The sequence below is a fragment of the Ranitomeya variabilis genome, chromosome 4 (genome assembly GCF_051348905.1).
Source record: "Ranitomeya variabilis isolate aRanVar5 chromosome 4, aRanVar5.hap1, whole genome shotgun sequence".
Classification (NCBI taxonomy): Eukaryota; Metazoa; Chordata; class Amphibia; order Anura; family Dendrobatidae; genus Ranitomeya; species Ranitomeya variabilis.
This window is the reverse complement of record NC_135235.1, coordinates 624,025,890-624,051,332: the sequence shown is the minus strand read 5'-3', so window position 1 is coordinate 624,051,332 and position 25,443 is coordinate 624,025,890. Positions and strand designations below refer to the sequence as shown.

Sequence of the window (25,443 nt, the reverse complement as noted above, 5' to 3'; positions counted from 1 at the left end):
TTGATGTTAATAATCTGGGAAAAGGGGCAATATAACATAAGGTTCCCAGGCTATTAATAACAGCTCACAGCTATCAGGTTAGCCTTTCCTTGTAAACTTACTGGGACCCCAGAACAAAAATCTCTCTATAAATTCAAACCAGCAAAGGTTAAACAGGCAGCGGTGGGTTGATATTAATAGGCCGGGAAGGGGTCAGAGATATTGTCCCTCCCCCAAGCTACCAACATCAGTCTTCAGTCACTGCAGAAATGGTGCATTCTTAAGATGTGCCAAATCTGGCACTTAGCTTCCCTCTTCCCACTTGTCCTGAGGCGTTGGCAATTGTGGTAAAAGGGTTGGGGATGATGTCACCTTTGTATTGTCAGGTGAAATCAAGTAAGGTGTTAGTAATGGAGAGGCATCTATAAGACTCCTCCATAACTAACTCCATAGTAAGTTTGGAAATAAACACACAGCAAGAATAAAATCCTTTATTTGAAATAAAGCAAAACACCCTGTTTTACACATTTATTTTAAAATAAAAAAGCACACTTATAATCACATTATGCCTATTTCATTGAAGCCCATGTCCCTTGTAAAAAAACAAACAGAAAATAATAAACAAAAATCCTCACCTTACGCCTAATCCACCAATGCCCATGTCCCCTGTAAAAAAAAACCAAAGATAATAAACAACCATATCCCTCACCTTTCCTAAGTGAAGATAAGCCATACTGTCCCATGGCGTAATCCAGCTCCGCGATATCTGTTTTTCAACATGATCTGGCGAGCGCAGTTCACTGTGAGCGGCTGGATGAACTTTCTCTAAGGACGGTGTCATATTTGCATGTGCAAAGCGAGAAACTCGCATCAATTCCTGGCACTGCCGCCAGCACTCGTGACCGGAGCGTTCAGCTGCATAGAAATACATGCAGCCGCACACTTCATATTACACCGGCCTAAGATGTACACCCCATTTAAGTAGAATCTATTGCCAGATATTAGAGGGTGCGTATCCTGCACATATCTGGGGGCAGCTCCATGCGTTTACATACAGACATATATACTGTAGATATATTGTCTGCTCATATGCCGGATAAAGGTTTGTTTGTCTTTCCATAAATCCTGTTAGAATACTGGGGCTCACATCAGGGAAAACTTCAAAGGAAACTTTTTTCCCTTACTGAAATAGCTGATAACAATATCACAAATGCAAAGTTCCAGAATGAAAGATCAAAGGAGCTGAACACAGGTTTGGGGCCGGTTCGTGTTACCTTCATATTTGTCTTCATCTGAACACTTGTGACTTGTCCAGGAAATATCACCTGGGTCCTGTGCATAGTGACAATGTCTGCGAAGGGAGGAGACGCCACGCAGGAAACAGCTCCTCTCTGTCACTGATCTTCACAGGCAGAGTCACCTGAGACACCTGGGAGCAAGGTAAACTCTGCAGTCTTATGTCCCATCCTCAGGGCTTTCCATTATTACCTGATCGGATGGATTTATTACCCAGGTTTATACAAATCTCTATGTAATCTATATACTAACCTCTGATCAATGGCTTCTATATGAGCAGGACAACAATGTATCTAGTCCTATCCTGTGTGATACTGTCTGCTTAGTTGTGTATCTAATCTTATCATGTGTGATACTGCCTGCTGAGCTGTGTATCTAATCCTATCACGTGTGATACTGTCTGCTGAGCTGTGTATCTAATCCTATCAGGTGTGATACTGTCTGCTGAGCTGTGTATCTAATCCTATCATGTTAGATACTGCCTGCTGAGCTGTGTATTTAATCCTAGCATGTGTGATACTGTCTATTGAGCTGTGTATCTAAGCCTACCATATGTGATATGTGAGTCGGTGTATCTAAGTCTACCATGTGTGTCACTGCCTTGAAAGTTGGTGTATCTAACCCTACCATGTTTTGTACTGCTTTGTGAGTTGATGTATCTAACCTTACCATGTGTGGTACTGCCTTGAAGTTAGTGTATCTAACCCTACCATGTGTGGTACTGCCTTGTGAGTTGGTGTATCTAACCCTACCATGTGTGGTACTGCCTTGTTAGTTTGTGTATCTATCCCAACCATGTGTGGTACCGCCTTGTTAGTTTGTGTATCTATCCCAACCATGTGTGGTACTGCCTTGAGTTAGTGTATCTAAACCTACCATGTGTGATACTGCATTTGTGAGTTGTATCTAACCCTACCATGTTTTGTGGCACTGCCTTGTGAATTGGTGTATCTAACCCTACCATGTGTGATACTGCATTTGTGAGTTGGTGCATCTAACCCTACCATGTGTGGTACTACCTTGTGAGTTGGTGTATATAACCCTACCATGTGTGATACTGCATTTGTGAGTTGGTGTATCTAACCCTACCATGTGTGATACTGCATTTGTGAGTTGGTGCATCTAACCCTACCATGTGTGGTACTACCTTGTGAGCTGGTGTATCTAACCCTACCATGTGTCATACTGCATTTATGAGTTGGTGTATCTAACCCTACTGTGTGTGGTACTGCCTTGTGAGTTGGTAAATCCTACCACGTCTGAAACTGCCTTGTGAGTTGGTGTATCTAACCCTACCACGTGTGGTACTGCCTTGAGTTAGTGCATCTAAACCTACCATGTGTGATACTCCATTTATGAGTTGGTGTCTCTAACCCTACCATGTGTGATACTGCCTTGTGAGTTGTTGTATCTAGTTCTATTATGTGTGGTACTGCCTTGCGAGTTGGTGTCTCTAACCCTACCATGTGTGGTACTGCCTTGAGTTAGTGCATCTAAACCTACCATGTGTGATACTCCATTTATGAGTTGGTGTCTCTAACCCTACCATGTGTGATACTGCCTTGTGAGTTGTTGTATCTAGTTCTATTATGTGTGGTACTGCCTTGTGAGTTGGTGTCTCTAACCCTACCATGTGTGGTACTGCCTTGAGTTAGTGCATCTAAACCTACCATGTGTGATACTCCATTTATGAGTTGGTGTCTCTAACCCTACCATGTGTGATACTGCCTTGTGAGTTGTTGTATCTAGTTCTATTATGTGTGGTACTGCCTTGTGAGTTGGTGTCTCTAACCCTACCATGTGTGATACTGCCTTGTGAGTTGTTGTATCTAGTTCTATTATGTGTGGTACTGCCTTGCGAGTTGGTGTCTCTAACCCTACCATGTGTGGTACTGCCTTGAGTTAGTGCATCTAAACCTACCATGTGTGATACTCCATTTATGAGTTGGTGTCTCTAACCCTACCATGTGTGATACTGCCTTGTGAGTTGTTGTATCTAGTTCTATTATGTGTGGTACTGCCTTGTGAGTTGGTGTCTCTAACCCTACCATGTGTGGTACTGCCTTGAGTTAGTGCATCTAAACCTACCATGTGTGATACTCCATTTATGAGTTGGTGTCTCTAACCCTACCATGTGTGATACTGCCTTGTGAGTTGTTGTATCTAGTTCTATTATGTGTGGTACTGCCTTGTGAGTTGGTGCATCTAACCCTACCATGTGTGGTACTACCTTGTGAGCTGGTGTATCTAACCCTACCATGTGTCATACTGCATTTATGAGTTGGTGTATCTAACCCTACTGTGTGTGGTACTGCCTTGTGAGTTGGTAAATCCTACCACGTCTGAAACTGCCTTGTGAGTTGGTGTATCTAACCCTACCACGTGTGGTACTGCCTTGAGTTAGTGCATCTAAACCTACCATGTGTGATACTCCATTTATGAGTTGGTGTCTCTAACCCTACCATGTGTGATACTGCCTTGTGAGTTGTTGTATCTAGTTCTATTATGTGTGGTACTGCCTTGCGAGTTGGTGTCTCTAACCCTACCATGTGTGGTACTGCCTTGAGTTAGTGCATCTAAACCTACCATGTGTGATACTCCATTTATGAGTTGGTGTCTCTAACCCTACCATGTGTGATACTGCCTTGTGAGTTGTTGTATCTAGTTCTATTATGTGTGGTACTGCCTTGTGAGTTGGTGTCTCTAACCCTACCATGTGTGGTACTGCCTTGAGTTAGTGCATCTAAACCTACCATGTGTGATACTCCATTTATGAGTTGGTGTCTCTAACCCTACCATGTGTGATACTGCCTTGTGAGTTGTTGTATCTAGTTCTATTATGTGTGGTACTGCCTTGTGAGTTGGTGTCTCTAACCCTACCATGTGTGATACTGCCTTGTGAGTTGTTGTATCTAGTTCTATTATGTGTGGTACTGCCTTGCGAGTTGGTGTCTCTAACCCTACCATGTGTGGTACTGCCTTGAGTTAGTGCATCTAAACCTACCATGTGTGATACTCCATTTATGAGTTGGTGTCTCTAACCCTACCATGTGTGATACTGCCTTGTGAGTTGTTGTATCTAGTTCTATTATGTGTGGTACTGCCTTGTGAGTTGGTGTCTCTAACCCTACCATGTGTGGTACTGCCTTGAGTTAGTGCATCTAAACCTACCATGTGTGATACTCCATTTATGAGTTGGTGTCTCTAACCCTACCATGTGTGATACTGCCTTGTGAGTTGTTGTATCTAGTTCTATTATGTGTGGTACTGCCTTGTGAGTTGGTGTCTCTAACCCTACCATGTGTGATACTGCTTTGTGACAGAATGTATCATGTGAAATGTGGCAATACACATGAATGATGAGAGCGCTGGTCGGTGTAGACATGCGGCTGGTGTAATGTCAGTGATCTGTGGCGGCATTATTCGGGCATTCCAGTATTAGTACCATGGTGGTGAATGAATGGTGGGCAGATGGTGAGCTCCAGACCCCAGTAATGTCTATTTTCAAGCAATGGGCTCTGCCACACACATTATTAATATCTGTATATATACACTTACACTACACCCAAAACCACAACACGTTGCAGTACAATTTATCTCAGCTATGTCTTACACAACAATGACATTTCCTCTCATATTAAAGTAAACGAGCTCCCGGACATGTTTTACAGCGACGTAACCTGCAGCCCTTCTTCTCTAATTTACTGAATGCATTGGGATTAGTGATGAGAGAATATACTTGTTACTCAAGATTTCCTGAGCATGCTCGGGTGTCCTCCGAGTATTTTTTAGTGCTCGGAGATTTAGTTTTTCTTGCCGCAGCTGAATGATTTACATCTGTTAGCCAGCATAAGTACATGTGGGGGTTGCCTGGTTGCTAGGGAATCCCCACATGTACTTATGCTGGCTAACAGATGTAAATCATTCAGCTGCGGCAAGAAAAACTAAATCTCTGAGCACTAAAAAATACTCGGAGGACACCAGAGCATGCTCAGGAAATCTCGAGTAACGAGTATATTCTCTCATCACTAATTGGGATCTTTTCACCAAATTATCAGCCTCCGATGGCTGTCATACAGCAGCATCGGTCACAAGGACCAAAGAAAAAAATACTGGCACTACCAACCACACCCAGTTCCAAGGAAAAATAAGACCAAAGAAAATATATCCCGACTAGAAGGTGGCCCGATTCTAACACATCGGGTATTCTAGAATATGCATGTCCACGTAGTATATTGCCCAGCCACGTAGTATATTGCCCAGCCACATAGTATATTACCCAGCCATGTAGTATATTGCCCAGCCACATAGTATATTGCCCAGCCACGTAGTATATTGCCCAGCCTCGTAGTATATTGCCGCCCAGCCACGTAGTATATTGCCCAGTCACGTAGTATATTGCCCAGCCATGTAGTATATTGCCCAGCCACGTAGTATATTGCCCAGTCACGTAGTGTATTGCCCAGCCACGTAGTATATTGCCCAGTCACGTAGTATATTGCCCAGCCATGTAGTATATTGCCCAGTCATGTAGTATATTGCCCAGTCACGTAGTATATTGCCCAGCCATGTAGTATATTGCCCAGTCATGTAGTATATTGCCCAGTCATGTAGTATATTGCCCAGTCACGTAGTATATTGCCCAGCCACGTAGTATATTGCCCAGCCACGTAGTATATTGCCCAGCCACGTAGTATATTGCCCAGCCACGTAGTATATTGCCCAGCCACATAGTATATTACCCAGCCATGTAGTATATTGCCCAGCCACATAGTATATTGCCCAGCCACGTAGTATATTGCCCAGCCTCGTAGTATATTGCCGCCCAGCCACGTAGTATATTGCCCAGTCACGTAGTATATTGCCCAGCCATGTAGTATATTGCCCAGCCACATAGTATATTGCCCAGTCACGTAGTGTATTGCCCAGCCACGTAGTATATTGCCCAGTCACGTAGTATATTGCCCAGCCATGTAGTATATTGCCCAGTCATGTAGTATATTGCCCAGTCACATAGTATATTGCCCAGCCATGTAGTATATTGCCCAGCCACGTAGTATATTGCCCAGTAACGTAGTGTATTGCCCAGCCACGTAGTATATTGCCCAGTCATGTAGTATATTGCCCAGTCATGTAGTATATTGCCCAGTCACGTAGTATATTGCCCAGCCACGTAGTATATTGCCCAGCCACGTAGGTATATTGCCCAGCCACATAGTATATTACCCAGCCATGTAGTATATTGCCCAGCCACATAGTATATTGCCCAGCCACGTAGTATATTGCCCAGCCTCGTAGTATATTGCCGCCCAGCCACGTAGTATATTGCCCAGTCACGTAGTATATTGCCCAGCCATGTAGTATATTGCCCAGCCACCTAGTATATTGCCCAGCCACGTAGTATATTGCCCAGTCACGTAGTGTATTGCCCAGCCACGTAGTATATTGCCCAGTCACGTAGTGTATTGCCGAGCCACGTAGTATATTGCCCAGTCATGTAGTATATTGCCCAGTCATGTAGTATATTGCCCAGTCACGTAGTATATTGCCCAGCCACGTAGTATATTGCCCAGCCACGTAGTATATTGCCCAGCCACGTAGTATATTGCCCAGCCACATAGTATATTACCCAGCCATGTAGTATATTGCCCAGCCACATAGTATATTGCCCAGCCACGTAGTATATTGCCCAGCCTCGTAGTATATTGCCGCCCAGCCATGTAGTATATTGCCCAGTCACGTAGTATATTGCCCAGCCATGTAGTATATTGCCCAGCCACCTAGTATATTGCCCAGCCACGTAGTATATTGCCCAGTCACGTAGTGTATTGCCCAGCCACGTAGTATATTGCCCAGTCACGTAGTATATTGCCCAGCCATGTAGTATATTGCCCAGTCATGTAGTATATTGCCCAGTCACGTAGTATGTTGCCCAGCCATGTAGTATATTGCCCAGCCACGTAGTATATTGCCCAGCCACGTAGTATATTGCCCAGTCACATAGTGTATTGCCCAGCCACGTAGTATATTGCCCAGTCACGTAGTGTATTGCCCAGCCACGTAGTATATTGCCCAGTCACGTAGTATATTGCCCAGCCATGTAGTATATTGCCCAGTCATGTAGTATATTGCCCAGTCACGTAGTATGTTGCCCAGCCATGTAGTATATTGCCCAGCCACGTAGTATATTGCCCAGTCACATAGTGTATTGCCCAGCCACGTAGTATATTGCCCAGTCACGTAGTATATTGCCCAGCCACGTAGTATATTGCCCAGCCACGTAGTATATTGCCCAGCCACGTAGTGTTGTGAATTTGCTTTTTGCTCCCTCTAGTGGTTACTAGTTTTTTGACTCTGGTTTTTCTGTCATTCCTTTTATCCGCACCTGGGTCGTTAGTTAGGGGTGTTGCTATATAAGCTCCCTGGACCTTCAGTTCAATGCCTGGCAACGTAGTTATCAGAGCTAGTCTGCTGTGCTCTTGTCTACTGATCCTGGTTCCAGTTATATCAGCTAAGTCTGCCTTTTGCTTTTTGCTATTTGTTTTGGTTTTGTATTTTTGTCCAGCTTGTTCCAAATCTATATCCTGACCTTTGCTGGAAGCTCTAGGGGGCTGGTGTTCTCCCCCCGGACCGTTAGACGGTTCGGGGGTTCTTGAATTTCCAGTGTGGATTTTGATAGGGTTTTTGTTGACCATATAAGTTACCTTTCTTTATTCTGCTATCAGTAAGCGGGCCTCTCTGTGCTAAACCTGGTTCATTTCTGTGTTTGTCATTTCCTCTTACCTCACCGTCATTATTTGTGGGGGGCTTCTATCCAGCTTTGGGGTCCCCTTCTCTGGAGGCAAGAAAGGTCTTTGTTTTCCTCTACTAGGGGTAGCTAGATTCTCCGGCTGGCGCGTGTCATCTAGAATCAACGTAGGAATGATCCCCGGCTACTTCTAGTGTTGGCGTTAGGAGTAGATATATGGTCAACCCAGTTACCACTGCCCTATGAGCTGGATTTTTGTATTCTGCAGACTTCCACGTTCCTCTGAGACCCTCGCCATTGGGGTCATAACAGTACTGTTATGACCCCAATGGCGAGGGTCTCAGAGGAACGTGGAAGTCTGCAGAATACAAAAATCCAGCTCATAGGGCAGTGGTAACTGGGTTGACCATATATCTACTCCTAACGCCAACACTAGAAGTAGCCGGGGATCATTCCTACGTTGATTCTAGATGACACGCGCCAGCCGGAGAATCTAGCTACCCCTAGTAGAGGAAAACAAAGACCTTTCTTGCCTCCAGAGAAGGGGACCCCAAAGCTGGATAGAAGCCCCCCACAAATAATGACGGTGAGGTAAGAGGACATGACAAACACAGAAATGAACCAGGTTTAGCACAGAGAGGCCCGCTTACTGATAGCAGAATAAAGAAAGGTAACTTATATGGTCAACAAAAACCCTATCAAAATCCACACTGGAAATTCAAGAACCCCCGAACCGTCTAACGGTCCGGGGGGAGAACACCAGCCCCCTAGAGCTTCCAGCAAAGGTCAGGATATAGATTTGGAACAAGATGGACAAAAATACAAAACCAAAACAAATAGCAAAAAGCAAAAGGCAGACTTAGCTGATATAACTGGAACCAGGATCAGTAGACAAGAGCACAGCAGACTAGCTCTGATAACTACGTTGCCAGGCATTGAACTGAAGGTCCAGGGAGCTTATATAGCAACACCCCTAACTAACGACCCAGGTGCGGATAAAAGGAATGACAGAAAAACCAGAGTCAAAAAACTAGTAACCACTAGAGGGAGCAAAAAGCAAATTCACAACAACGTAGTATATTGCCCAGCCACGTAGTATATTGCCCAGTCACGTAGTATATTGCCCAGCCACGTAGTATATGTAGTATATTGCCCAGCCACGTAGTATATTGCCCAGTCATGTAGTATATTGCCCAGCCACGTAGTATATTGCCCAGTCACGTAGTATATTGCCCAGCCATAATAATAATAATCTTTATTTTTATATAGCGCTAACATATTCCGCAGCGCTTGACAGTTTGCACACATTATCATCACTGTCCCCGATGGGGCTCACAATCTAAATTCTCTATCAGTATGTCTTTGGAATGTGGGAGGAAACCGGAGTACCCGGAGGAAACCCACGCAAACACGGGGAGAACATACAAACTCCTTGCAGATGTTGTCCAAGGTGGGATTAGAACCCTGGACTCCAGCACTGCAATGCTATCCACTGCCCCACCGTGCTGCCCAGCATGTAGTATATTGCACAGCGACATAGTATACATCACAGACACGAAGTATACTGCCCAGTCAAGTAGTATATTGCCCAGACACGTAGTATATTGCCTAGTCACGTAGTATATTGGACAGTCACATTGTATATTGCACAGTCCCGTTGTATATTGCCCAGCTACATAGTATGTAGCACAGAGATGTAGTATATAACAGAGCCCACGCAGTATGTAACACAGCCCACGTAGTATATAGCAATGTGGCCACTATATGCATGGTTAAAAAACACTTAAAATAAAAATAAACATATACTCACCTTCCGAAGGCCCCTTGAAGTCCTGGAGCCTGTGTGCGGAGCACGCGGCAGCTTCCAGTCCCAGGGTTAGTATGAGCGCAGGACCTGTGATGACGTCGCGGTCACATGACCACGACGTCATGGAAGGTCCTTCTCGCATAGCATCCTTGGCACCGGAACCTGCCACTTGCACTGCCGAGGACAGCGGGCAACGTCGGAGGGTGGGAATAACCTTTTTTTTTTATTATTATTCTTATTTGTAACATTAGATCTTTTTACTATTGATGCTGCATACACAGCATCAATAGTAAAAAGTTGGTCACACAGGGTTAATAGCTGCATAACCGGAGTGCGTTACACCGCGCTCTGGTAACGCTGGCATTAACCCTGTGTGAGGGCTGACTGGAGGGGAGTATGGAGCGGGCACTGACTGAGGGGAGGAAAGAGCGGCCATTTTGTCGCCGGACTGTGCCCGTCGCTGATTGGTCGTGGACGTTTTGCCACGACCAATCAGCAACTTGGATTTCCATGAGAGACAGAAAGACAGACAGACAGACGGAAGTGACCCTTAGACAATTATATAGTAGATAATAGCCATGTCTTGTGGTGCTCAGCTTGATACTTGTAAATGATCATGAAAATTCAGAAGAAAGCATGAGAAGCGGCACAGAAACATCAGTGAAATGAGATTGTGCTTATTGTGGTATCCTTCCTCCACCAAATCGAAAAACTTGCACAAAGCAGTCAGGCGGGTAACGTTCTCCTTGTATTCACCAACCCCAGACTCGTTCATCAGATGCCAGAGAAGTGTGATCCATCTCTGCACAGAACACGTTTGCTCCAGAGTCCAGTGGTGGCGGCTTTGTACCACTCCATCCAACGCTCAGCATTGTGCTTGGTGATGTAAGGCTGCATGCAGCTACTAGGCCATGAAGCTCCGGCCGAGGAGCAGTGTTGCACTGATTGTAATACCAGAGGAGGTCTGAACTCTGCAGTTATGGGATCTTCAACGGAGTGATCTCGACTTTTCTGTCTTCTGCTCCTCAGCATTCGGCCCCCCGCTCTGTAACATTACGGGGTCTCCACTTCAGGGCTGAGTTGCTGCGGTTCCTTCCACTTCTCAATAATATCACTCACAGGTGATGGGGGAAGATTTAGGAGGAAGAAATGTCATGAATAGTGATGAGCGAGTGTACTCGTTGCTCGGGTTTTTCCGAGCATGCTCGGGTGACCTCCGAGTATTTATGACTGCTCAGAGATTAAGTTTTCATCTCAGCAGCTGAATGATTTATAGCTACTAGCCAGCTTGATTACATGTGGGGATTCCCTAGCAACCAGGCAACCCCCACATGTACTTAGGCTGGCTACTAGCTGTAAATCATTCAGCTGCTGCTGATGAAAACTAAATCTCCGGAGGTCACCCGAGCGTGCTTGGAAAACCCGAGTAACGAGTACACTCGCTCATCACTAGTAATTAATATTAGTGTATCAATTACATAGTCCTGGGAAGTACTGCTTGCTAACCAATACAAAACAAATATATTAAAGTACAAGTGGTATTATATAAAGTACACCATAACTTAATTTCACATAAGATATATCCATGTATATAATAAGGATCTGTTGTAGTAAGATACAATGTCATGTGGTCCAAACCATTATTATAGTACAGGTAATAAACCCAGGCATTAACAATGTTTACTGATCAAATGAACCATTGCATATTTACTTCACACTAATGGTAATCCAGGTGCCCACTACACCCGACGCGCGTTTCGCCCAGAAAGCTTTGTCCAGGGGTGATGGGCAACTGGCTAAGGTACTTTTTAAAGCATCATTGGCCAATGAGGCAGAAGCAAATGATCTTCTGTTGATTGATTACCTAAACGCGCAAAATCGACACCCAGCTTCCCGGTCACGGTGTGTGACATAACGCATAAGTCACTTGACACAGTCACGTGTCTGCAGCATCATGGGGTACATTCATGCAGCCGCGACATGCATACCGAGAGACAACATACCTAATACACAAAGAAATCCCACCTGTACAGCACCGGACTTCCTGGTCACGGTGAATGTACTATAATAATGGTTTGGACCACATGACATTGTATCTTACTACAACAAGTCCTTATTATATACTGTACATGGATATATCTTATGTGAAATTAAGTTATGATGTACGTTATATAAGACCACTTGCACTTTAATATATTTGTTTTGTATCTGTTAGCAAGCAGTACTTCCCAGGACTATGCAATTGATACACTAATATTAATTACCCATTGCTCTCTGTATCCAGGTGTTCCCACCTTTGGTTTCTTGTACCTGTTTATGTGTTTCCTCCTGCTGTTATTCATTGGAAATGAAAAGAAAATAAAACCAAATGTTCACAATTGCAGGCTTGAGCTTTACATGAACTGATACAACCCTCAAAAAACACAGTGAAATTCCAGGTTGTGAGGTAGCAAAACATGAAAAATGCCAAGGGGGTGAATGCTTTCGCAAGCCACTGTATGGCATTTGCAATTAACAGTGATGAAGCCCATCTTATGGCAACCACAGAACAGCTCTTGTGTGTCTGTGATTTCATCATTCTTGGGGGAACTGTTGTAGTGAGAGGGGGTTGTCAAAACTGAATACTGTAATCCCTTTAAAAGTGCCCATAAATGCCACCTATCTTTTCAAATATCAATGGAAGTTACTTTATGACCAGTGGCATAACTTGAAGCTCATGGGTCCCAGTGCAAAAGCTCCAATGAGGCCCCCAATTATTGCAGGCTTTTAATAGTAATGGTCTTTTCAAATGGGCCAAAAGGACCTATTGGGCCTCCTAGGCTACAGGGCCCAGGAGCAATTGCAATCCCTTTACACATTATATTTACGCCCCTGTCTATGACATTCGCCAAAGGCTTCCATTGGAGGTATACAGCAGGAAATCTTCCAGACATACTGTATACTGCTGATGATGTAATATGCACAGAGACTGTACAGAAGCATAGGCGCAAAGGCTTGGTGACAACTCTTTAGGGAACAGTACTGATCAGTGGTTGTCACCCAGCTTCTGTTAGGCATGTAAAAAATAAAAGCGGATGTCTAACATAACATATGAAAAATACAAAGCCCCATCCCCACAAAGGATTTCCATACTTTATAAAAAGACTAAAAGAGTAAATAAAACAGGAACAGATACTTAAAATCTTACCAATAAAAAGAGAAGTGATACCGTGCGTTTAGCTTTGCAAGCGCTAAACATATAACCAAAAGACAAACTATGAATGGATGATTTATAGAAAACAAGATGAAAATTATAAAAACGAGTTTGTGGACACGACTTACCCCATACACTTGAGCGTATTATGGACGCATTTACGCACCCATATTAAGGCTGTTTTTACGGCTATTACCCTAATTTGACAATTTTCTGTCCTGGGTGTGTTAGTTATCAGAATTTTACTACTGTAACTTGACGTTAATTTGCTAAAACCTGATCACACACCAATGAAAATCACATTAACATATATGTCTGCTGCCAAAGTGAACACCCAAAACCAGAACACTCAACCACTTCTAAAACTTGTCTTCATGGAGTCCCTCTATTTGTCTCAACTTCTGCTGTCAGCCATATTGGCACTTATGGAGCTAATGTCTCTGTCACAGGGTCACCGAAAACCCCCCTTAGGCTCAATCACAATCATATCATCCTGCAGTCCACCCCTAAAGACATGCCAAACTAAATATGGTACCTAAATGTCACGATTGGTCACGATTCTGCCAGCGATTCTGCTGCTTCATGCCACAAGAGTAACTATTCCTATTGTGGGCTGCTCTGTCTACAGGGCGTGACTGACAACGTCATGCTGATTGACAGCTGTCTTCCCGCAGTTAGGTAGCTGGGAAGTGGCTGTGACGTTGGCAGTCACGCCTCGTCAACAGAGCAGCCCGGAAGAGGATGAGCTGCTCTTACCGCGTGAAGCAGCAGAATTGCCAGCAGAGCGGAAGAGAAGGAACTGCTCTGTTGACAGGAAATCAGCTGAAGCCATAGAGTTGACTGCAGGAGCGGTCTGTGACCACTCTGAGGTTACAGAGATCAGCGGCAGGTAAAACAGGCAGGAAGTTAAGCAACTACCTACCTGTTAGTAAAGAAATAAAAAATTGTCCTGGATAACCCCTTTAAGTCTTATTCACATGTCAGGGATCCTTTTTCTTTTCGCTCGCACCAAAAAAACACAGTTTTTCATCAGTGAGCTCAATCCATTTTTTTAAACTGTTTTGGGCCATGTGTCTGTTTTTAACATCTGATTCTCAGCAATTTAAGAAAGATGAAGGTCTACCAAGCTAATCTTAGCAACCAGTCAGTGAAAAATGGACAGCAGGAGGATTACACCTGTGTGCTGCCTTTTCTGATTACTTACTTATTCACTTGAATGTACGTGATCTGTCTACAAAATGGACCAGAGTAGGAGAAACACTGACATGTGTACCCTTCGCTGAGCTCTGTGGCCTGACCATTAATAACGTAGGCCCTCGACACTTCTATTAGACATACAGTACATGGCTTCTTCTGTTTTCCTTTCCACTTATTCTTTTCATTGGTCTCCATAACACTTACACATGTAGTGTTTCTGAGCTTGACAACCATGGTGTGAAACAATTACAGTGCGACTAAACAATCTGAATAGTACGGGCACTCATTTACTTTGTATTGTTGTGCCCACATTACGCATATAGCATATGAACCATCGGTGCTCGAAATCTTTGTGTAATGTTGATCATTCAGGTTAGGAATGTTACATCTGTAGATTACTTGGGTATTTGGATCACCCCCTTCTACAATGACCAATTAACCTACACATCATTCACCACTTGTCATACTAGTCACCAATAACTATTTCTTGGCAAAATTGACATCACTGAAATGACTCCCAATATCCAGAATGCTCCAAAAAGTTCCTTTACCTCATTTTCACTTTACCTAGCGCTGCCCTATAATACTGTTATATCTCTTTTAGAAGCGCCTCCTATCTTATATCTGGAGGGAACACCGCCCCCGATACCTCTCTGTACTGAACTACATACAAGCAGAAATGGCGTCTTGGGGTCCCAAACCTTTCCTACTCCTACTCCTATTACCAATCAGTTATTATAGTGCAACTCACTAGATTAAAGGAAACCCATCAAGGGGATTTACCCTTATAATGTATAAGAAGCGCTTTATCATTCTTCATGCCTTATTGCACCCACACTGTGTGCAGAATTATTAAGATAGTGAGTATTTTGACCATATCATCACTTTTATGCAATTTTTCCAACTCTGAGCTGTATAAACTTGACTGCTCATTGGATGGAGCAGATCAGATTATGTGCATTTGTGTAATGAGGGAGGGTGTGAATTAAGGATACAAAGAGCTTTATCAGGATGTGCAGAATTATTAGGCAAAATGGTTCAAAGAAGATTTAATTGACTCTGAAAAGAATGAAATTATTACCAGTCTTACATTGGAGGCAGCACTCTTCACACTGCTCAGATATTGGTGCCATCATAGAACCATCAAAAGTTTTGTTGCAAATAGTCACTAGGATCGCAAGAAAAATGTTGAGAAAAAATATGAGATTAACTGCCAAAGATTTGAGAAGAATCAACTGTGAAGGCAACAGAAAGCCATTATCCTCAAGTGCTGTCATATTCCAGAACTGCAACTTCCCTGGAGGCCAGAAGTACAGTGATCAGTGCTCAGAGACATGACCAAGGTGAGGAGGCTGAGCCCGACCACTACTGAGCAAGACACAGAAGTACAAGGTGTTCAGTGCTAAGAGACATGGCCAAGGTTAGGGAGGCTGAACCCGAAAACCACTGAGCAAGAGACAGAAGTACAAGGTGTTCAGTGCTCAGAGGCATGACCAAGGTGAGGAGGCTGAGCCCGACCACCACTGATCAAGACACAGAAGTACAATGTGTTCAGTGCTAAGAGACATGGCCAAGGTTAGGGAGGCTGAACCTGACCATCACATAGCAAGAGACAGAAGTACAAGGTGTTCAGTGCTAAGAGACATGACCAAGGTGAGGAGGCTGAACCTGACCACTACTGAGCAAGACACAGAAGTACAGTGATCAGTGCTAAGAGACATGGCCGATGTAAGGAGGCTGAAACTGACCACCAGCGAGCAACACAGAGAAGTGCAAGGTGTTCAGTGCTAAGAAACATGACCAAGGTGAGGAGGCTGAACCTGACCATCACTTAGCAAGAGACAGAAGTACAAGGTGTTCAGTTCTAAGAGACATGGCCAAGGTGAGGAGGCTTAACGCGACCACCACTGAGCAAGACACAGAAGTACAAGGTGTTCAGTGCTCAGAGACATGACCGAGGTGAGGAGGCTGAACCCGACCACCACTGAGCAAGAGACAGAAGTACAAGGTGTTCAGTGCTCAGAGACATGTCCGAGGTGAGGAGGCTGAACCCGACCACCACTGAGCAAGACACAGAAGTGAAAGTTATTCACTACTCAGAAACATGGCTGAAGTAAGGGAGGCTGAACCTGACCACTACTGAGCAAGACTCAAAAGTACAAGATGTTCACTACTCAGAGATATGGCCGAGGTAAGAGAGGCTGAACCTGACCATCTCTGGGCAAGAGACAGAAGTACAAGGTGTTCAGTACTCAGAGACAAGACCAAGGTGAGGAGGCTGAGCCCGACCGCTACTGAGCAAGACACAGAAGTACAAGGTGATCAGTACTCAGAGACATAGCCGAGGTGAGGAGGCTAGACTCGACTATCACTGAGCAAGAAACATAAGCTTGGCTGCCAGCAACGGCCTAAAAGATGAAGGAACAATAACATGCCTCCTTCTTCACCTGACCTAAACTTTATTAGAAATTTGGGGTCCTTCTTAAACGGGAGATTTATAGTGAAGAAAATCAGTCACCTCTCTGATCAGTGTCTGGGGTCTGTGGTTGGCGCTGCCCAAAAGGTTGATCGTCAACAGATGAAGAAACTGACAAACTGGAGCTTATGACTCTTATTGAAAAGAAGGGCAACTATATTACTATATTGGTCATTCATATTTTTTTGCAAATGTCAGAAAAGTATTTTTGTACATTTTGAGTTGTTTGGTTCATAGTCTCACTATAACATGATAATAAACCATTGAAGTGGAAAATTTACGTTTATTGACCTTTTGGATTGACCGACAGCACTGGAGTTGTTCAATAATAAAATTAATCTTCAAAAATACTAATTCTCTAGTAGCTGTGCACACAAAGTACAGTAAGTTAGTACAGTGTGTGTAAACACGTTTAATCCCTGCTCTTGTGTATCCAGACTAGTCCACGAGCGCCATCATATCCCTGCATTGCACTTGTATTACGTCCACAGTCACGTGATTGACAAACTGGGTAATTGACCAGAGCTCAATGGGTATAAAACTTTCTTAATCCTCTAAACTTTGCATGCAAAGCATTTTGTGCAGTGTATATAAAGAACAAACCATATGGGATTCCTAGGGAACGCTTGCACTTGTGTTACGGAATGAGGAAGCTTAAATTGTTCTGTATCATTGTGTAATTCGTAATCCCTATAATAGCCTGATTGCATGTGGGAAACTTCTATGGGGCGATACTCTCGAGACGGAAGTTGGGATAGTTAATAAAGGACAAATGTGCGTGTCATAACTTGTCATGACTCCATTGTACATTGGGACAAGTTGAGTCAATATTGTTAAAGGCAAAAACAAACCAGACAACAGACGCTTCGTAGAAAACTGCATATTAACTAAAATAAGAGTAATAACAGTTTTAAGTTTTGCTACTGCTGGACCTTGCCATTGGTTACTATGAGAAGAACTTGCCCTAGTGGTCATGAAAAGTGGAAGCGTACGCAATTTAAAAGTCCTTTCCGCTATCAAACTTTTGTTGCCCAATTATCTCACAGTGTCCTATAATGTCATTTGCTGATATTAGAAAGGAAAACCCGTCACCTCCCGGCAGGAGTCATGAGACTCGAGCACCATTATTGTGGTCCAGCAGCGATGGCTTCTTCTCTACCAGCCACACATCCCATAGGCTACTAACTCAATGCCTAGTGCTTCATTAAAGACTGTGGATGAAGCTAATGCAATTTTTATAGGCGGACCCAACGCACAGTAGCCGAGAATGTGTAGAGGAGAAGAGCAGTGGATCCCAATCTACAGGACTGATAGATCAGCACAGAAGCCCAGCCAAGTTGGCTTCTGAGTCACTGAGGCCATAAAGGAGACCATGACCAGACCTGACAGCAGGGGGGTAGAGTATCACAGAACATTCAGCCAAAACTACAGACACAACCTACCACATAAACCCCAGAATGTCAACCAACGTCATTGGGAAGCTTCCGAATAATGGCAGAAAAATAATTTTCAACAATAAAAGTTAGGAGCAAATCAAGTAGAAATGCTATTGCTCTGTGATTTAGTTATTTTTTACCTTTAAATATCAATTCCATTTACAGGAACATCCATCCCAAAAGAGCTAGGGCCTCTCATTTTCATCAACAATTTTTTAGTTTCTTGACGATGAATATTTTCAATTTCAATTCATCATAGCACGAATAAAAAAAAACAACGCATTTCCTTTAATAGTGGTCACATCGGAATTAATCGCATAAAGATCTGGGAAATATTATCAATATTGCTATTGTAATTAGTGCTTTTATTTGCTTTTCATACATGTCTGTAATAACGGATATGATAAGCAAATTGCTCTAGATGGGATACAGTATTGAGAATGGTGGGGGAGTCTCGCACAGGCCTGAGCATAAACACGCATCACATGGTGAAGAATTAAGACTTTTTGAAGTTTTTATTCAAGCTCTTTCAATTAACATGACAAAACTGAATTATCGGGGTTTCAGAAGATCTGCTTAAAGTGTGCTGTGTTTGAGAAGCTCAGGGTCATAGGATTCCCACTGTAAGGCTATGTGCACACGTTGCGGATTTGCCTGTGGAATTATGGTCTCTGAATGCTCCAAATCTGAAAGCCAAATTCATTGGTCTGTTGGGAGCAGATTTGCCTCTTCAGCTATGATGTTCCCACGATCTGTATTTGCTGAGTTTTTGATATTGTAGGTTTTCTACAGTGCTTCTGTACCAATTAAGTAAATTAGGTTACTTTTTTGTTTTGGTTTTTTTTTGTGTGTGTGTGTTTTTTTATTATTTGTTTTTGATGTTGTGTTTTTTGTCTCTTTTTGATATGTTATGTTTTACATAAATCTACTTTGTTTTTGATACTTCCTGGTATTTGGCATTGACAAAACTTTACCTATACTATCATGTGCAAATTACATGGGTTTTTATTGCTTTTCTGCAGCAGAAACACAGTATATGTGCTTTTTACCTAAGGTTTTCCTTCACCTAATAAAATTCTATGGAGAAAATCTGCACATAAATCTCTGTGCACCTGCAAGAGAAATTGATATGAACAATAGGAAAGAAACAAGTATTTTGTACAATGCAATACAATAGAAACATGATAATCTGATGACAGTAAGCACTTGTTCACACAATTCATCGAGACTGGCGTAGTGCACAATGGCATTATCCAAGTTGTGCAGATGTAGAAGGCACCAAATTTATTAAGAGGCACATGTTGCTTAATAAATTTGGCGCCTCTCCTACATAATAGTTTTTATTTCTATAGCGCCAACATAAGGGGCATGCGCCTCTGGGTGCTACTCCAGAAATGCTACTCCAGTTGGGGTGCAGGATGTCAGAATCACCCCCAGATCTGCTTTGATGTGTACTGCCTCCCACCCTCATAGATCTTTTGCTTGATGATACTCCAAAGGTTCTCTATAGGGTTGAGGCCAGGGGAGATTGATGGCCACACCATGAGTTTATCTCCTTTTATGACCAGACTCAGAGGTATTCTTTGCAGCGTGAGATGGTGCATTGTCAGCATGAAGATGATTTTGCTAAGGATGGCACGGTTCTTATTGTGGAAGAACATGGCAGTCAAAAACTCTACATACGAGTTCGTACTTTGCCAAGGTCATATTCACACCTTCAGTGGTTCTACAGCTCTCTCCCCATTATCCCAACCCTAAACATAACTCCGCCATCTCCTTGCTGACGTTGTAGCTTTGTTGGTATCTGGTGGCAATCCACCAACCATCCATTACTCCATCCATCCAGGGTGGCACAGATCTCATGAGTAAACAAGACTGTTTTTAAATTAGTCTTCTTGTATGTCAGGCCCCACTGCAATCATTTCTGCTTGTGAGCACTGTTTACGGGTGGCTGAATACCGTGTTTCCCCGAAAATAAGCCACCCCCGATAATAAGCCGTAGTGGGGGGTAGAGAAGGGGCGGCTAATATAAGCCATACCCCGAAAATAAGCCGTAGTGGGAAACACGTGGAAAATATAAGCCATGGTACCTTTTGACTGCCTCGGTCCCCTCTGTCCTCTCTCTAGTGGCCCCGAGTGCAGGGTTAACTTTCTGTGTGCCCCGGTCGGCGGGTGAGGGGGAGAGGGCGCCGAGGCATACTCACCTAGTCCTGGCGTTCCTGTCGCTCCCCCTGCCTGTCACACTGTCTTCGGTGCCGCAGCCTCTTCCCCTGAGCGGTCACGTGGGACCGCTCATTAGAGAAATGAATAGGCTGCTCCACCTCCCATAGGGGCGGAGCCGCATAATTCATTTCTCTAATCAGCGGTGCCGGTGACCGCTGACAGAGGAAGAGGCTGCGGCACCGAAGACCAGCTGTCCGGGGGAAGGAGCGGGACGCCGGGAGCAGGTAAGTATGACATATTCACCTGTCCGCGTTCCACACGCCGGGCGTCGCGCCATCTTCCCGGCGTCTCTCCTCACTGACTGTGCAGGTCAGAGGGCGCGATGACGGATATAGTGTGCGCGCCGCCCTCTGCCTGATCAGTCAGTGCGGAGGGACGCCGGGAAGATGGCGCCGAGGAGCTGCAAGAGAGGTGAGTATGTGTTTTATTATTTTTATTGCAGCAGCAGCAGCACAGCTATGGGGCAATAATGGACGGTGCAGAGCACTATATGGCACAGCTATGGGGCAATAATGGTGCAGAGCACTATATGGCACAGCTATGGGGCAATAATGGACGGTGCAGAGCACTGTATGGCACAGCTATGGGGCAATAATGGACGGTGCAGAGCACTGTATGGCACAGCTATGGGGCAATAATGGACGGTGCAGAGCACTGTATGGCACAGCTATGGGGCAATAAGGGACGGTGCAGAGCACTATATGGCACAGCTATGGGGCAATAATGGTGCAGAGCACTGTATGGCACAGCTATGGGGCAATAATGGACGGTGCAGAGCACTATATGGCACAGCTATGGGGCAATAATGGTGCAGAGCACTGTATGGCACAGCTATGGGGCAATAATGGTGCAGAGCACTGTATGGCACAGCTATGGGGCAATAATGGTGCAGAGCACTAACTTTTTGGTTTTTTTGGCTAATATAAGCCATACCCCGAAAATAAGCCATAGTGGGACTTTTGGGGGTAAAAAGAATATAAGACACTGGATTATATTCGGGGAAACACGGTAGTAGGTTTATGCACAACTGCAGCCTCTGTAGGATCCTTCATCTTGAGGTTTGTAGGAATGCAGAGGCATCAGCAGCTTTGAATACCTGAATACCTGTTTGTTGCTTTGTATTTTAGTAGCTGCTCTCTTAATCTGATGAATTTGACAGGCAGAGACCTTCCTCATTATGCCTTTATCTGCATGAACCCATCTGTGCTCTGTATCAGCCACAAATCTCTTCACATTATGATGATCATGCTTACGTTTTTGTGAAATAGCTTATGTATGGCTACTGGTGTCATGCTGATTGACAGCAATCTCTCTGTGGCCTAATTGAGGGAAGCCAGCTTTCAATCAGCATGACACCAGTAGTCCCGCCCTGTCAATAGGAAGAGAAACTGCTGCTCTATTGACAGGGAGCAGCTGAATCTGTGGTAGGAGTGGTCAGTGACTGGCACGGCATACAACAAGCAGGTAGTTGCCTCTGTTAGCAACTACTACATGTTTTTTTGTTTGTTTTTTTTGTATTTCCGGATATCCCCTTTAGGTAGTTTTCTTTTAATTTGCTTACCTGGCAAACTAATTATCACATGTATTTTAGATTGATTTTAGTGATCCAAAGAGCCCTGAGACACAAACAATCCATGAGTTTATATGAAAAACCCAAAAATATGAAACTTAAATGCAATTTGCTTAATAATTTGGAAAGCAGTGTAAGAGAGAATACAGGTAGAAATTGGAAGCATATTAAAATATACGTCACTTTCACATCAATATAGATAATCGTCAGTCAAGTACTATCACACATTCGTCTTCCATAGAAAATCTCTAAATAATATGTAAACTGATTGGAACAATCCTACACCATACATAAACTTCTATCTCTCTTGCATTATGGCATCCCATATCTACAGATCAACAAATACATATTTATCCATACAGGGCTTATCAGAAAAACTTCCACCAATCTGACCAAACTAAGCTAGAAAATAAGGGATTAAACCATTGAAATTTTCCACTTTCCCACAGTGCCAGCAATATCTTCATGTAGACACCATCCCATATTCTGAAAGGGTTTAACAACGTCCACGATCTCAGATTTATTAGGAAGTGGCACATAAAAGGACTTCTATTTGATAAAGAATCTTTTGGCTTGAGAAGTTTATACTTTTTTGGTTTCCTATTGATCCATCCGCAAGTAATATTTAACTTGGTTAAGAACATCCGAATCCCGAGGAGTGCGCAGCTATAACCAGTGCACCACAAGGCATCTTATAGCAGCTAATGGTAGAATATGTAATGCTTGTGAAATACGTACTTCGCTCATGAAAAAGCAAAATGTGGTTTCGTAGCCTTTAGTTCCATGTTTTTTTTGTGTGCAGAATGTAGATTATTTTCAGCATTTTTTATTGATGTTTTCCCCATTGAGATGAAATAGAGTTAACATAAAAAAGCATAAAAAAATCTCAACAAAATACATAGAAAAAAGAGGCAGAACCCCAACCCCCCCCCCCCCCTCCCCCTCCCACAACAAACATGTTTAATTTCCATTGTGGTTTTCTAGTTATTTTTCATGCAGAAAAAAAGCTAGGTGTGAACATACTCTTAAAGTGGTAGATTTTTTTTGTTTTTCTTGATTGCTAGATATTTTAAGAGCATTCCCAGGTACTCACAGAATTGGAGCACAATGAGGCATTGTCTGTTGGAGCAAACATACTTCCGTACCTCTGTGTTCTTTTCCCGGTCCAACTTCTTAATTAAAAATCAACTGAAATTGAATGTGTAACCAGATTTTACAATAAAAAAATTCAGGAATTATTAAATAGATCTCTTAACCCTGATGAGGCCGTTATACTTACTATGAAAATCCTCATATTACAATGACCATTTTATGAGTCCAGCCAAGGCATATTTTAAAATCAGGCAGATTTCAAAACTTTCAAAACGTATACAGCCGTTCTGAGATTAATTTTCTAATAAGTGCAACAGCCTCATCAGGTCTAAGAGATCCATTTAATAATGTATGGAGTTTGCTTTGTCAAAGCTGGTAACAGATCATCTTTTAAAAAACAATTTCAGCAATAATTAGGCTGTACATATGAACGGTGATGAGGGGTAAGGAGGAAGGGGTTATGTACTATCATCTGCTCTCACTTCCCCTTCCATACACGAGTGAAAGGGTGTAGGTGTTTTGAATGATGGGCCTTACCTCATAGCATTATTAGGAAAAAGGGCTTTTGGGAAACCAAATTTAAGGGGTTTTCTGTTTTTGTTATTTTTGTCTTGTTTCTAATTATTTTTATGCATACTTGACCAGTGTTAAAGTAACTAGTCCCATATCTGCAAGGACCACAGAAAGAAGCAGCACTGTAGCCCGAGGGATTTAAGGCGTAAGCGATGTTTAATTCTTTATTTTATAAGATGGCCAAATTTTAATAAATAGAAAACCCCTTTAATGACAGAATGTAAAAATACAATAATTTTCAGAATAATCATCAAAAATAATACACAGAAAACTTAAGAAAATCTACGATTGAAATAAAAAAAAGTCTAGGCACTTCTTCCTTATAAGTGTAAACGGTTGGTTTCTTTGCAGGTTTGGTACCGATCCAAAATAAATTACGTGATACAAAGCTTTACTTAGGTTGGGCAAGAATCTCGTGTGATGAAAGCCTCTGGAAACAAGGGAGGGTTTTGGATCTTAAAGTGAACGGCGGCAGGTAGTGGATCTTCTACAGCTGGACTAAAGTGTCTACAAGAGTCGCCTTAAAGGGAATCTGTCAGTAGGATAATCCCTCTAAGCCGTCTATATGGGCATGTAGATCCTAGGAAGTGGAATGTGGGAGACATGTAGATCATCAGATGGTTTAATATACTCTGGATGTTGAGCTTTTTCAGTGCCCGTATTTATATTCTACTATTTAGTGCTGATACATCACACACAAGTCGGATTACAAAAATATTTAAACATTGATTGTAATGTAACAAAATAGGAAAAAAAAGCAAAGGGGGTGAATACTTTTGCAAGCCACTGTAGGGCTGTAAATGTCACTTAGGTCATGACAGAGGAACGTCCGCAATGGAAAAGCTATGTGGGAATCTACAAAAAAGGGCTTAACTTTGTTTGCCCAAAGTATGTACAAGTATAAACTAATGTCTATCATCAACTAACCATAAAGATACTAATGACCAAAGTCCCATAAAAAAATATTTTCGGTCATCTGTTGCTGTTGCTCTCGTTCATTCATCCAGATGACTAATTCTATCTTCCACAGTGGGCTGCGATGGGCCACAGCCTTCTGTTGTGTGTTTTTTTATGTGGCACGTCTCACATTTGTCTGCACTTTGGGAGGACTTCTTCAGGCTGATGTACATGCCTGGAGCCAGTTTACTGTGTTTTATATGAAACAGTATGGTAGCTGGGCTTGGAAAGCTGCAGACCGATCAAACTGCACTGCCATCTCAACAAGTGGGCAGAGAACGGAGCATTTTCTGTCATTGACATACAGTTGTGTGAAAAAGTGATTGCCCCCCTCCCGCCAAACATAAAATAACTCTGGTTAATCACATGTTGGGAAGCTGAGTTCAAATTCCCTAGCCACATCCAGACCCCATTGCTGCCACACCTGCTCGCAATCAAAAAATCACGTAAATAGGACCTGCCCAACAAAGTGAAGTAGACCAAAAGGTCCTCAACAGCTAGGCATCATGCCGCAAAACTGCATTTTGTGTTTACTTGTGTTATCTTTGTCTAATATTTACATTTGTTTGGTTATTAGAAACATTAAAGTGTGACAAACATGCAAAGGAATAGGAAATGAGGAAGGGGTAAACACTTTTTCACGCAACTGTATATAAATTTAGCTGTTGGTAATAAAACTAAATTTTTTCTTAGCCACAATCCCTTTAAGTGTTGGACAGTGAACAACACTGTAATGTAAAGAGTCGTCAGGCAGATATGTAAGGAATCCAGGCAAAGCTTCAACAATAAGGAGGGGAACCAGACTTGAAGCAAAACAGGAGCCAAAGCTGGCTGGATCTAAATTTGATGCAAAGGTCAAAAACAGAAACCAAGTAACAGTACCTATATTTGGCAGC

At 43.0% G+C, this 25,443-nt stretch overlaps 1 protein-coding gene across 2 annotated transcripts in view; it reads left to right on the top strand.

The window, feature by feature from the left end:
- Positions 1 to 1,340: 1,340 nt before the first annotated feature.
- The window catches only part of PIK3R6 (phosphoinositide-3-kinase regulatory subunit 6), a 105,190-nt gene continuing 81,087 nt past the window's right edge, over positions 1,341 to 25,443 (top strand). For both annotated transcript variants that reach the window (XM_077253541.1, XM_077253539.1), the window contains exon 1: positions 1,341 to 1,419. The gene's annotated coding sequence lies outside the window, so the exon portion shown is untranslated. The remainder of the gene's footprint in view (positions 1,420 to 25,443) is intronic.